Source organism: Scleropages formosus, chromosome 9, assembly GCF_900964775.1.
Source record: "Scleropages formosus chromosome 9, fSclFor1.1, whole genome shotgun sequence".
Taxonomy (NCBI): domain Eukaryota; kingdom Metazoa; phylum Chordata; class Actinopteri; order Osteoglossiformes; family Osteoglossidae; genus Scleropages; species Scleropages formosus.
The window spans coordinates 12,882,762-12,897,992 of NC_041814.1; positions in this window are offsets into that span (position 1 = coordinate 12,882,762).

Here is a 15,231-nt window from a genome sequence, read left to right on the forward strand (position 1 = left end):
CATGGAGAGAACTTAATTTCATTGAGAAGTGATTTTTTCCCGCTATTTGTATAACACCAAATTGCTGAATAGACGTGACCCAGAAGCAGGGAAAAGCAGTAAGCGAGAAGCTGAATCCCAATACGGTGGAGTGTGGAAGAGACAGATTTCAGGGATACAGATAGAGATAGACAGAGAAAAGACAAGCATGCAAGAGGCAAACAAACTCTGTTCCTGGAAGGCTCTCTGTGTCTGTGTTTTCCTTTCTACCCACTGCTCTGGCCTAATTAGTCCAGTCAATAACAGCTAATTATCGTCTCAGTCTATAGCTATGCAATTCCCACCAAATAATGTAGTGAAGTGCAGTGCCTGTTGACCACAGTGAACAAATAGATTTAAAAAAAACTACACCAACTGAAAAAATGTCATGGAGAACAGAGGGCTCGGAGGAGGCTGGACCCAAGTGCAGTAACGCTGATTCAGAACCAAGGGATTATACTTGTTCTCGTGGTTGGGGACGGGCGAATGGTTGGTCGAGCGACGAACTGGACAGAGGCGAGGATCAGGAGTCGTGGTTGGGGGGCAAGGTGGGTGGTTGTTACCAAAGAGACGTGGAGCAGGACCGGGGAATGATGAGGAACAGGACGTGGGAAAAGCAAGGCGAGGTAAATTGGAGAGTGCAGACGATGGTTGTATCAAACGAGATTCCGCAACTGGCAAGAGGCTGAGAAGTGTTTTTATAGTTGAGTGCTCCGATTAACTCCAGGTGCTTAATCGGAGCCAGGTGCTGCTGTTTGAGGTACGGCCGTGGATGTGACAATAACAGAGTCTATTTGGGCTGATGATATAAAAGGAAGAAATAGTAGAAAGAAGCCTGATGATCTTGTGTCTTTGCTGTTTGCATTTTGTCAAGATATTTCCAGACAGAGCAAAGATGAGACCCATTGGCACTGTAGAGGGACTGTTACCAACTATTGGGCTCAGTGGCTCAGCATTGCAGGGACAGGACATCCATTCTTCTTCGTTCTGGGACTCACTCTGCAGGTCGAGTTTTATGCATTCTGAGCCCACTGGTCAGAGGAGACAGAGACCTCTTCATGTGTCACTTCCCTCCCATTTGTTAGACCACATAAGCGGGCACCACACAGCAGAGGGGACACATCTGCCTGGAGGCAGAAAGCTGCCCTGTGGCATCCCATCTCTAAGCCCGGTGCCCCCCAGCCAGCCGCAGCTCACCAGGGGTGAAGGACTTGCAGGAATAACTCCAATGAAGACTGATGTGCTTCCCAAAGAGGGAGTTGCAAACTTTAATTTCTTTCCCTTCACTGTCCTCTGCAACAAATCAATACAAATTACAGCGCACTCCAGTCCGGCTCTGCCTCTCACATCTGCAACACACACATAAATTAAGCTGTCTGAAACAGACCCATAGATAGGGGCCTACCTACTAATCAAAATAACAGGGTCGGGACCAGCCCAGAGGTGAATCTCCGCATCTTTCCATTACTACTGCTATCCTCAGATAAACACTGCATGTGCCTCATCGCTGCGCTGCCTGCAGATCGGAATACAGTGGGCCATCCTCAGTCACGTTTCCAAACAATGATAAATCTCAGGGGTAAACAAATCACTTATATTTACAGCGATATGGATGAGTAACAAAAAAAATTGAGTGATATCCTTTGAATCGTTTTAAGAAAGCACTTACAGTATTAGTATGAGATGTCTGAAGAGTATTCCCTCTCCTGTGTTTTCCTCTGGATGGTGACATTTTTTCTTCAACTGACTGTTTTCATTGAGTTTTTTTTTTTTTTTTTTTCTTAATTTATTTAAACCAAGCTTTACAGCTAGGGCAAGCAACAGTTTTCTAATCATAATGTGACCGAATATCTTCCCTCATCCCTTTTTAATTTACAGAGTGGATTATACATCTAAACTAGTGAAATCACAGAAGCTAAAAAAAGTACTGGGAGTTCTTTCTATGTGACAAAGTCCAGTACGTGTACAGGAATACAAATACTATCATGTTATTCCTTTTCTTGCTACAGTAAATCCTTGCTGCATAAATAAAATATAGAGGCACTATCTATCCGGAAAATAACTGGGATTGCACAAAGAAAAGCACCCAGCGCACCGTTGCACAGCCTGTGTTTTTGGACAGATTAACAGTAAGGGACCAGACACAAAGGAGGGCCCCAGACCACTCCGCTATAAGACAATGCATTCCACGTTGTGCCAGAATAAAGTGCTCAGACATCAAAGACACATGACTGGATCGTTTGCATGCGCATGTTCGGTGCCTTTACCACCACCGTCTGGCTGAACATTTTGTCCCATGCGAGCACCGAATGGTGGGGGGTGTAATTGGGATCCACCCTCATTCCTCCTCTCATCAGTTAGCCAGCAAGAGGAGATGTCGGGTATCTTACTAGATACTGTAGGGTCAAAAACAAGCACTACCGTCAAGAGGAGATCCGTTCCACTGAGGTAATGTGAACACTGATCTGAGAGCTTCTGGATGAAAAAACATTTTAAATGTTTGGTGACATTTCAAGAAGGAGGACATGAGAAGGTGGGCATCAGCGTTCTACCACGCCGACCCAGTAGGAAACACAAGATCAAAGGCACACATTTCATTTATTAATAACCATTCTTGCAGCTCTTGGAGGCATTATTTCATCTCTGGGTGGGAGAAGGAACCAAAATCTCTTGTAGCGCATCCACTATTCATCTGCTCACAGTCCAGTTTCCATCATCAAAAAAGGGGGAAAGAAAAGGAGAACGCTGTGCTGCTGTGATAGTCTTCAAAGTGACGTGTTATACAAGCCTACCCTGCTTTTTTATGAAATCATCAATTTTACGCTTTTCCTCCAGCTGTGATGAAGCCTTTCCTACTCTGCCTTGGTTACACATCGAGCACTGAGGTCTCCTATTCACAAAGCCCTGTCGCGGCGCCGCCTTCCTCGGCGGCCATCGAGAAGCAAGGGAGGTCTGGAACAGATTTCATTTGTGCCTTTTTGCTACAAGGAAATATTTCATTTTCACTGCACACTAGCTCATGAATAATTATAAGTCTGGATAGCCTGGTCTTAGGAATGAATCACAAGTTCTATGGGTGCAAACATTTCAAGGTGCTCCCAACTGTATTTACTTTAGTGCTTCATTAACCCTTTCTCGGAAGGGTGAGAATTTTTTCCCTCCTCTAAATCTATGATCCACTAAAATAAACAATTATGCCACCAGTGACCCTGTAACGCATGTATGCGCCAAGCAAGATTTTAATGATCTGAGGCCAGTTGCTTCTTGTAACTTTCAGAATGCTTCTGCAAGGAGGCGTGAAACATCCAGTGATATAAATTACAGATGCCACTTGTAGTAAATATTTGCATGTACTAATTGGGATCACTAATGTTTGAAAGAGCTGCACAAAAGCATCCCAGCGCCAAATGGTTACATATTCCCGCCTTAATTGGGCAACATTTCGTAATGCCATCATTTCCTTTTGTTCTGCTGAAGAAGACCCACGGACCACAGCTCGCACCTGTCAGTGAACAGAATGAGGATATTACCCAAGCAGTGCAGTAATTATAATCTCTATTTGCTTTCACTTTAAGCGGGAGTGGGGGAGGGAGGACTTCATGAATATTTCCCTTGTAAGGCAACCGCAGCTTTCCCTGTGTGGCTTTTAAGTGAATTGAGTTTCGGCTAAACCAAAGTCCTTAGTTATTTTTAATGAGATTCCCAGCATCCCCCACCGCTGCACCTGAGGGCTAATATCCTCCACGGTTAATGAATACATCCTCACATGTAATTCATGATGGGGCCAACTCTGGTCACACCCAGGTCATTAAAAACAAGGGAAGGAGGGTGGTGGTCAAAGGGAGACCACTGACCTTCGAAGTGCTGAATATTTTGGAAAGGCCTCCTCTTTGTATTCCGTGGCAGTGTGGTGGACATGGCCGGATTGGTAGACACCAGTGTCTGCTCGTAGATAAAAGACTGTCAGTTGACTAAGACACCAGCGTTGAACCCACAACAGGGGGGAATCATCTATTGAGGAAAAAAACCAAACGTCATCATGTGACTACCCAAAAAATTATACACAACAGATGTACAGGCACTCTTCATTTAACGACCGAGTTCCATTCCTACGACTAGGTCTTTCAGCGAATTCGTCGATAAGCGAGGAGCCGCTCCTTACCGATATTTCAAGCATACTGTACTGGTAGTGGGTTTGTGTCAATCATCTTTAGATATTGTTTTATGTCACCTTTGCACCATTTATAGTCTTGGAGATTGCGAACGGTACTGTAGTGAATACTGACCGACTGTGGGAACGAGACTGAGACTGAGAAAGGGTGAGGCGAGATAAGATGCTTGATGCTGAGACGCCGCGCTGTCGTTTCCACGACCAAAGTTCTCGTACAGCGTACAATACTGACTGGTCGGAGAGCTGATCGTAAGCCCGCGCGGTCGTTAAACAGTTAGGTCGTTAAGTGAGGAGTGCCTGTTTTTCCATATTCCTGCAAAACAAAGATGAGCACATGAACCTCCTTTTCGGAGCTCCTCACTCTATTGCAGTCTTGGATACGGAGCACCTGCACACAGTTTTGTATGTGAATCTCTTCCAAACCTCTAAACCCTGAAGATTATGTTTGCAGCCAGACAAATGACACTGTACTAGTCTACAGAGATCGCACTGTAACCTCCCTGAGACAGAAACACAAACAAAGGCAGGCAGGCACACTACTGATATTTCACCTCAACTGAGTAAGTGTATGACTGGTAAAGAAAAGGAATGAACACAATGTTGCATATTTTTTCTCTAGAAATGGTTAAGAATTTGCATGAGACAATTAAGTGAAAGAAATAAAGTAGGACATACAAAAGGTATAATTAAAAGAAGGCTTAAAAAGAAAATAGTACAGGAAACTGTTGTGCATAATTAAAAACGTACAAGGGAAACATTTTTTTTTAATAAATTGTGTATTAAACAGAATGAGGCTAGGTTGGGATTTTCTGTGATGCTTTTCTTATAAATCCTTTATTAAAATTGGGGTGTGCCAAGGAAAACAATAATCCATTTCCTACCTTCACTTCTGCTTTCATTTGATGACGACTGCTTGCTGGACGTTGTCTAAAGGGTCCATTAAAATATTGTAGGACATTCTGTACCACATAAATTTATAATGCTTGCCAAATTTTAATGGTTGAAAGTTTATCACTGCACTGTCGGGCAAATCCGTGAATAGATGGGCATGGACCAAAAAAATTTTACTTTAGAAACTTATTAACTGGTGTTTTAAGAACATAAGACAGGAGAGATACTGGAAGTTTTTCAGATTTTGATGTCTGTCGCTTCCTATATGTTTTTGGTGATGCTGTCAAAAATACCCAAGTTTACTATCACCACAAACAATGAAATTATGCTATATTTGAAAGTTCCTTGGCAACAAACAGATTGGCTTTAATGATATTTTAGCCAGAATAACCGATAATATAGTAATTTGCAGAATGTTCAAATTTGAAGAAACAGTCGACTGTTTTTCCTCGGCATATAGCTCCTTACATAGTCAGACAGTAGATAGCACGCATGTAACAGTCACAAAAATGTTCATCTTTTTTTTTTTTGTGAAGCGACCCTTTGATTTAAACACTGCTCTTTCCTAACTCTCTTACTAGAGGTTATGAGTAACTTATTCATGGCAAACAAAACTGGAGTTCAACAATTTTTGTCAACAGGACAGGGGTTGAAGTCTGTAAGATCAGTCACATCATGTAAAGTCAGTCACATTTTTGTTTTACGGTTAATTTGCATCCTAAACAGGAAGTGGCAGCCCATCGTATTTGTACAACAGAAGGCAGTACAAGTTATGACCCGCAGTCCTCTATATGTCATGCATTGCTTATGGTCATTGATGTGTGAAAGTTTTACCCAAGTTTTTCATCCAGTGACATCAGCTACATCTTAACTCATCAGGTAGAAAAATAATACTAAAAAGTTTATTGTGAGTTTTAGTTATATAAAGCAAAAACAGAACACACTGTCTGAAACCAATTGTCCTAGGTGGGGATCACAGTGAACTGGAGCCCAACCTGACAACACAGGGCATAGGGCTGGACGGGGAGAGGACACAACCAGGATGGGACACCAGTCCATCACAAGGCACCCTAAGTGGGACTTGAACCCCAAACCCACCAGAAAGCAGGCACAGGCCAAACCCACTGCATTGCCACACTCATGTGGTTGTAAAATGGAAGACTAAAATCATTAAAAACAAAAAGATTTACATATACTGTAAATTCAAAAACAAAAGCAGAGGAATACCTAATGGTAAAAAATGTTAATTAACTGTACTGTAGATAAAAATGTTGATTGCTGCTGAATGTCAGGCTAAACGCCAAGCCGAATTAAAAGAGGATATGGAGAAGTATAATGAATATGCGAAGAGCAATGTTCAGTACCAAATGAAAAGCAGACAGAAAAAGAAAGAGAGAGAATTAAGACTCCCAAAGCATCAACAAAAGCTCAACCGGGACTTAAATTGAGTAGAAACCAAAAAGCGAATAGCAAAGTATTGAAGAAAGAGGCAAAAATCAGGCCCCAGCTATGACAAAGTCATTTACAAGTGCACAGGCGTAATCAGACAGCAAAATTGTTATCCCACTGCCATCGACACCACATCGTGAATTGTCCCAAAGACATTCCATGCTGGCAATGAAGAACTAAGCCCCAGTCACAGTCAGTCAGTAGGACAGACGCCTCGGTCAAAGGAGACCATTGACAAAGTCAAAGAATTTTATTAGAGGGATGATATCAACCACCAAGCTCCAGGAAGAAAAGATGTAGTCACTGAGAAATGAAGCTGGGAAAAAGGAAAAACAAATATGACAATGAACTCTTCCTTGGTGAGGTCACATCGAAGATTGGAGAATGTTATGAAGTGTCCGTCATGGTGAAAACTGGTAGATTCTGGAAATGGCCTGTGAAGGAAGACAAAATCTTATAAAATTGAGATGCAGCAGGAGCCACCTGTTATTGTAAACAGACAAGGATTGTATACATTCAATTCAGACTTTCAAAATGATGTTCATTAAGACATTTTAATCAGTACTGAATTCAAGAAATATGTCACAAAACACGTGTTTCTTTTAGTTATTTTAGTACCTTTTACAAACTGCAACATGCACTGAATTAAGAAGTTTTACCATTTGACGTGGCATAATTCGATGGTAAAATTGTTATTCTAGATTAGATGTCTTATTTGAACAATTCAATTTATATTTCTGGTATATAAAACCTTATATTTTATAGAAATCTTGATATTACACTGCATAACCAAGTTGGTTTTGCAAGGTGCTGCCTTACTGACTGCTTATTATAATTGGGCAAATTGTAACGTCAGTCATGGTAACAAAAGTCACACACGCTGTCCAAAACCACGTGTCCTGATGAGCTAGAGCCTAACCTGGCAACATAGGGCGTAGGGCTAGAGGGGGCACACCCAGGGCAGGATGCCAGTCCACCGCAGGGCACCCCAAGCAGGATTCAAACCCCAGACCCACCAGACAGTGGGACTCAGACAAGCCCACTGCACCACCACATCCCCCTCCCTTACAGGTATCCATGTTACAAAAAATAAACAGTAATTTTTTTGTGCTTATTAGTCTGTATAATATTAGTATAAGGTCTTGTAATGGAATAAGCACCAATTTTCTACTCAGACAATTTTGAATCAAAGTTGACTAGATTTTTTTGCTTGTCCGTTTCTCATGTCAGTCACATTTCAAATTTTAATCTAAGTAAAAAAAAAAAATAAGAGAGCTAATGATGAATTGACAACACTTTCATGTCAAGCAAGTGCCAAGTATAGCTACTCACCAAACTTGCAGCAAATAACTAAAGGGATTGACAGCGGACAATAAATCTCTTTCACAAGCCCTCTTTTTTACGTCAGTCATAAATTGCTTAAATTTTTGACCAGCGAGGAAATGGGCCTCTTTTGTGTGTGTGTGTGTTTGTGTTATTTTCTTTGGCAAACACATGGGTAAATGTCTTGGTTCACCAATATAAACAGTAGGTTGAAAAACATGAACATGTCACACAATGTGCAGTGATACTCCAGGTACCTGCACAACATAACTCCTATATGGGGGCAGTTCTCAGTATGGCAAACAAGATACTACACATTTTTTTGCATCCTCCTAACAATTTGGCCTCAGAGGGTTGAGGAAAAACATCTAGATTGTTCTTTTCAGCAACATCCAGTTCACATAAGACAGGGTGACATCCTATGATTATGTCTTCCTTTTCATCCATACGCACGAACAAATAGTAAAAATTGTCTGTAGCTGTTACACCCCTTTACTACTGTTACAGCTCAGTCTACAGCAATGCCCAGGAATGCAATGTCACTGTCAAAATATGAAAGTGTGAAAGTCTTGTAAATGGGATGTTCAAAAGTGATTTTATAAGCCATTAGGTTAACAAAATTACTAATCCGTTAACATGAGGATGAACAGGATGAAGTCATGTTGCTACAATCTCTAAAATACTTCCACACATACTGTGTAAACCAATAGAAGCGTCAGAACATCTTTCCTAGGATTTGCATAAAATTAGAATTCGGTATTTGTATACACTAACAACGGCAGCTGCAATAAAATGTAAGAAATACTCGTAGGTAGATGTTATTCACTTATGTTCAAACATCAGTAATCATGTCATTGTCAATAATTTCAAAATATTCACTCATTTTTAACCTGAAGTGGTGAATTTCAGCACTTTACTGGTATTTCACACACAATAGAATGATTTCATTAAACAGAATAATCGTATAGTCTAAAAAACATAAGCTTGTGCTTGGATAATAATTTAATAATTTGATAATAGTTGATAGAGTGTTACAAGTAGGCATACGGTATACTGTACATTTGATCAGTAAAGCCGGACCCCGGTGCATTAAATAGCTGAACTGACAGATTTCGATCAGAAAGTCTTTGCAAAACTTTTAAACACTTTGCAGGGTTTGTGTATGCTAATGAGATTCCAGAGATGCTGCCATCTCAAACTCGGTCAGCTGTAATCCTTTACTGAAGTTTAAGCTGTTAACAAACAATGCTATTTAGTTTATGTTGTTCGGCTGTTCAGGAGACACTTTAAAATTGACTATCATACAGTATCCCGTAATGCAACACACATTTAATCTGATCAATATTTCACTGAGGGCATTCAGACAAAACAGCTCATTGAAGGGTAACAACAGAGTGCCTTCACGGTCGTTGAATCTACAACAACTGCAACAACCTTTACCACACCTGGCCTTCCACCTTTCCCTGTCCTTACACTGTATCTACTAGTATTGCAATAAAAATTTAGAGGCATTTCTTTCATTCATGCTTTGTTTCTCATTTTTGTATGGTATTGAGACATACAGTATCTGTTGAGCGGGGGGCGTGGTGGCGCAGTGGGTTTGGCCTGTGCCTACTCTCCAGCGGGTCCAGGGTTCGAGTCCTGTTTGGGTGCCTTGTGATTGACTGGCGTCCCATCCCTGGTGTGTCCCCCTCCAGCCTTGCGCCCTGTGTTGCTGGGTTAGGCTCTGGCTTGCCACAACACCCGCCTAGGACCAGCGGTTTCAGACAATGTGTGAGTATCTATTGAATATTTTGCAAAAGTCAAATGATTTACATTTCTATAACTCTTACATATGAAAATAACTGTACAGTCGAGTAACAGATGCACAGACCCTTGCTGTGAATTGCAATCGCTACTTCAGTGTTACTGCCAAATTAGTACAACTAAATTCATAATCCTGTCAAATCTGTGCAATCCAGAATTCTCTGGTTAGGAAAAACAATGAGCAAGAAAGACAGGCATCTAAATGGCTCCAGCAACAATGGAGACAAAGAAAAGAGGCTATCCCGCTGTAGCACAATGTCCATGTGTTTCTCATTTGTCGTTAGCTTCGTTAGGCATGAGTGGTGCCACCTCCTCCTGAATATCTCTTCTCTGTAAACAGTGATTAGAAAAACGGGGGGAGACACTGTGCAGTCAGCTCTTGAAGCGTTCGTCCACAGAGACCACCTACCTCAATGTGGAGCAACAAGAACTCCTTGAGGGTTAGGGAAAATTTGGGTCATGTTTATTATGATGAGATCGAGACTCACGTAGGGTGAGCAGCCATTCAGACAAGTGTTTCATTATTTGGACCCCTCAGTTTTTTCAGCTGAACTCTGAAAATGGATTTGTTTGCCATAGCAGTGTGTAACCAGGAGGCAGGAGGGGTCAGAATAACAGGCGTGATGTTCAAGTGGGACTCTCTCTTGGAATGATAGTACAGAAAAATGTAACTGGTACATGTTCATATATTGAAATCTGACATGTATTCACATAATTTTGTTAAAAAAAAAGTAATACCAAGCTTTTAAAGAGAATTGTACTCATTTAGAGGTCCTTCAGCCTGCAGTAATACAGAACATACCTGCCACGTTGGTCTTTTCTGTGTGCTTGTCTTATTGATCAGGACTTCCAGCATCTCTTCCCTCCTTGTCTGGCATTACTGAAGACAAGCTCATCAGTTTCGCTTACTGCTCCAGATCTATCTGGTATCTGAATGTAATTTTGGCAAGTGGAAGTCAGTTCAGTTTATCCTAAAACAGAGGATGTATATCAACATTGCTCAGGGCACAGGGCAAGTCAAGGAGAGATGTGGCCTGTTTGTAATTTTAATAGTCAATTAATTGAGAGAGCAAGTGTGACAATCATTTCTGATACAGAAAATTAGCTGGATTTTTCTTGTGCATAACGTGAATTACAGCTGGTTATGTAAGGGTTCATTGACAATTCGACTTTCCATTGAATACTGTTGGTTTTAGTAACCCATCTGGGACATCCCGTTTTTTTTCAGTATTTTCTTAAAAGTATTAATCAGTAACACATATTTTCCTATAAGTAATATTTGACATTAAAAAGGAAAATAAAATTAATTAATTTAAATTGTTTTAGGGCAAGCAGATTGTGGATTATTAGAAGAATCAGCCTGCATTATGCAAGTAGTATGGCACTGCTGAACAACAATAAACAAAATTGCTGTCAGTGATGGCCCTATTCATGGGAATATGGTAATTTCTGGAGTTCATTTGGTCTGCATTTCTTTCGATCCCATTTAGAACTCCATAATCTGTCATTTCATTCAGTGTGAGGAATTGAAGGACTGAAAACACTCTTGGGCTCAGGGATGACAGATGCAAGGTTTTTAGGTATCTGGGTCTTTGCACTTGGAATAACCTCCTGGTTTTTGTCAGAAGAATCCCACCAGAGCAGAAAATCATACATTGTTTCATACCCCCCCAGAAGGCCCATCCCCATCTTCTCTCATCAGCCCCATGTATAATTCATATTCCATTCAGTTAACTTAAAACATATTTATTATCTCTAACCTTAATCCTTATGTGTGGCCGGAGCTGGGTTCCATTCTATTACTCTGGTTGATGTGTATATTTGCATATTGACCTAGTTCTCTAGTTACTATGCATTGTATAACCCAATGAAGACCAGTGCCTCTAACTCTTTTGCTGAGGAACATGATGTATATTTCATGTATAATATTTAAGTATCTCCCTAGGAAGGGTTTAAATCATAACTGTAGGAGAATGACTATTAAGTTAATCTATCAAATTGCTGTTCAAATACTAGCACATCCATCATCAGCTGAAACCAGAGAATATCATATTATTTTTTCACAATAACACGGAACATCTGAATGTTGTGTGATATTGCATTTGTGAGCATGGCTCTGGGTTGATCAGTTCCAGTTCTTTTTCCACTTCTCTTTGTCTCATCTGACAAATGCTCTGTAGCTGAAGCTGTGCGAAATCTTGGGAAATGTCAGACACATGCTAAATTACTTAATATTATCGATCACTAAAGGATCCACGTTGTTCTATTAATCACTTAAAGGTTCTGATTAGAGGCACATTAATGAGAAAGAGCTTCACATATAACAAGCAAGTACACAAATTCTTCTTGACCTCTAACTGGCAAGAAGCTTTTTCTAACATTTGATCTCGGAATACATTTGTCAGGAGAGAAACCTGATTTCTTATTGCATTCCACACCTACTCCTTGCAAACTTACTACAAACCTACTTACAACTATACTAATAATGTTCCGTTTTCCATAAAATAAGCAGCCATGCAAATTTAAAACATTTTTAATAAAGTCCCTCTATGATTCTTGCAGTGATGGTTTGTTTTTTGACTGATGAGCATATACCCACCTACTGTGTGCAGCTGGTGTGCAAATTCTGAAAGATCCTGAACATTTAAAGGCAGATAAGAATGCCCATATTTTGTGCCTTATCAAGACATATTGCTACTCAGAAGTCAATTTGAGGAGTGAGTCTCCCTCTTTTTTCCCTTCTCTCTATTCTTTATCTTCTGTTGGCTGATATACAAATGCACTTTTCACAGGCACAGTTTTCCTTCTGCACATATACACTTAACTTTTGCCTTAGCATCTTCACTTCTTCCCAGCTCAAGTTGTACTTCAGTCCCTTCAATCCAAGACAAATTGTACTCGAGTTCAGAACAGGTTCTATTTCATAGCGTTAGTTCCAGAACTGCAGACACCCCAGTGTTGAAATGCTTTCTCTAATTCAAAAATGGAAAAGTTATAGGACCTGCTATAGAAAAGTAACTTTCTTCATTTTCCACTAGATTTCCTATGTGACACCCACACATGCAGAAGAAAAGTATCAATGCTTCTCAAGCACCCTACGTAGAGAACACATTAAAATACACTGTTTGGACAAAACCCTTTATTTGTTGGTCCACTACAGTAAAATCACCCAGAAACTTTTGTTTTTTTTTTTTTTTTTTTTTCCCCCGATTTATCACTTGGATGCCAGAGAATACTGATAAAAAGGAGCATTCATGTGGCAACTTGCAAATACCCTCCTAACAATTATTGTGCAATTAACAACTTTTTGTCCTTGTCATTGTCTTTGTATTGATAAAATTGGATTACACATATAATGTTAACCCAAACTGATTTGTATTAGCTAGCTAGATTGGTATAACAAATTACACGTGATTTAGCTGCAGGTGCTCTACTGATTGCCTTGCCATGTTGCTGATACTAGAATAATTACATAGACACCGAATTAAAATGGCATCCAACAGTTGTACTAATCCTCAAGAACAAATGAATGAAGCAGTCCGCTGTCCATGGTCCTGAATGCTTGTCTGTAGAAGATGGTGCCGAGACCCCCCTGACTTTGATGTCACCCTGCTCTCTTCAGTGTCCGCTCCAGTTGTTTGTTTTTCTAATTATAATTGTCACAATAATGCGCAATTAAATATTTACACCAGTATAAATCATGTTTCCAATGCATCTTCTTTTTTATCCGTTTATATAACACGATGATTATGTGCACATCAGCACACCCTTGCCATATTTCTTGTCTCGTTCTGTACTGCAAGCACACAGTTAATGGCTAGTAATGAATAAAATAACACAGCTATCTTATTATTAAAATGCATGACGGAACATATAGATTAGACTCGTCTGTTGTGTACTACTGAGGGAATTATAGACTCTGTTCAAATTCCTGCCGGAACTTTTAACTTGCAGTTTTAAAAATCATGACTGAGTGACATATGATATTGTTTCCATACTTTTTCTTAAAAATACATAGCTATGGAAGAGGTGAAAGAAGAGCTGAATCAGGGATTTCCTCTGAAATATTACATGCTTTATATTTGAATAACAGTAGTGTTCCAAATGAAATGCCTTTTTGCTCCTAGAAAGTCCAACCAAGGCAAGATAAGCATCACTGTAGCTGTATTTCAGTCACTGCAAGGTTTAAACTCAGTGACCCACAGGCTAGCAAAGAAGCATTTTAATACATCATAAGCACAGATTTGAACTGGTGCTCTATGATGAAACCTGACAAAGACATCTGAAAGCCCAAACAGAAGCCACATTATCTGAGATGACCAGACCTTTTAAGGTAGCAGTGCTATAACACTTAAAAGCATCATTTACTAGAAATTTTAGTAGAGTAAAACATATCTACCACATAAATGTAATACCTTAGTAAAAAAAAGGCACTGTAAGTACAAACAAAAGATACATCTTTTATATACAATAAATGTATGACGCTAAGTAATACTTTTTCAAATTTGAAGCCAATTTACCAGCATTATCAGCTGATGAAGTACCAAATGTTAACATGTGTTTATTATTTTAACAACACGGCGCAAAAAGAAATTGTGAGGCACATGAAAAGGACTCTGTGTTAGATGGGATTGTAAAGAACGAACTGCTGCTCTGCAAATAACAGTCACAAAGATCAGAGAGCTGAATGCTTGACATTTGCTGCACCTGCACAGTGCAGGGAGGGAGGTAATTAAAACAAAAATAAAGACAAAGGCAAAAGTAATTACAGTATTAATCCGAATGCTGTGCGGTTCATGCTAATCATATTACCTTTCTGATGTCAATCCCCCACTCTAATGGCTGGTCATTTCTCTTTATGTGCAAGCTGCCATTAACCTTTCAGAGAACTGTGCTAACCTAATATTTCTGGTTCCAACAGCAGCAGAGCTGTGGATTTTCCAGACTGTTCCTCCACATGTAAACCCCGAAACAGAAAGACTACTAACACATCTTGGCCTTCCTGTCTGGTATTACCCTTTTCTACAATTGGATATTTATTGCAGCAATAAAAGACTGAGTATCTTGCTCTAGGGTACAAGAGCAATAACCTCACCTGGAACTTGTAAGGGAAACCATCTGATTATGTGTTGCTGTAGGAGCTTTAGAATGCCTCCTTGTGTTCTGCTAATTTGGTGTAAGGACCTTCAGATGTGATAAACAGGTATTTAAGAGCATAATCAAAGCCACAGGTCCAAATTTTTAGATGTAAATGTTCCAGTGGATGTTATTGATAGCAATAAATGGACTGGAATAAATATGTACTACAATATATGTATAAATATGTACAATGAATCAACGTGATGGTAGTGTTAAGCAAAGTAATTCAATTTACCATTAATAACATAAAAGAAAACCAATTATAATTTACACAAATATTACAAATTTCACAATAATTATCTCTGTCTAAGGAAAAAAAATTAACTTACACTTTACGCCTCTCCATATACTACTCATGAAATATATTTTTTAGGAATTTATGCAAATTATATAAATTTTCATCATATTACTATCATGATGAAGTCAGTAGTTTT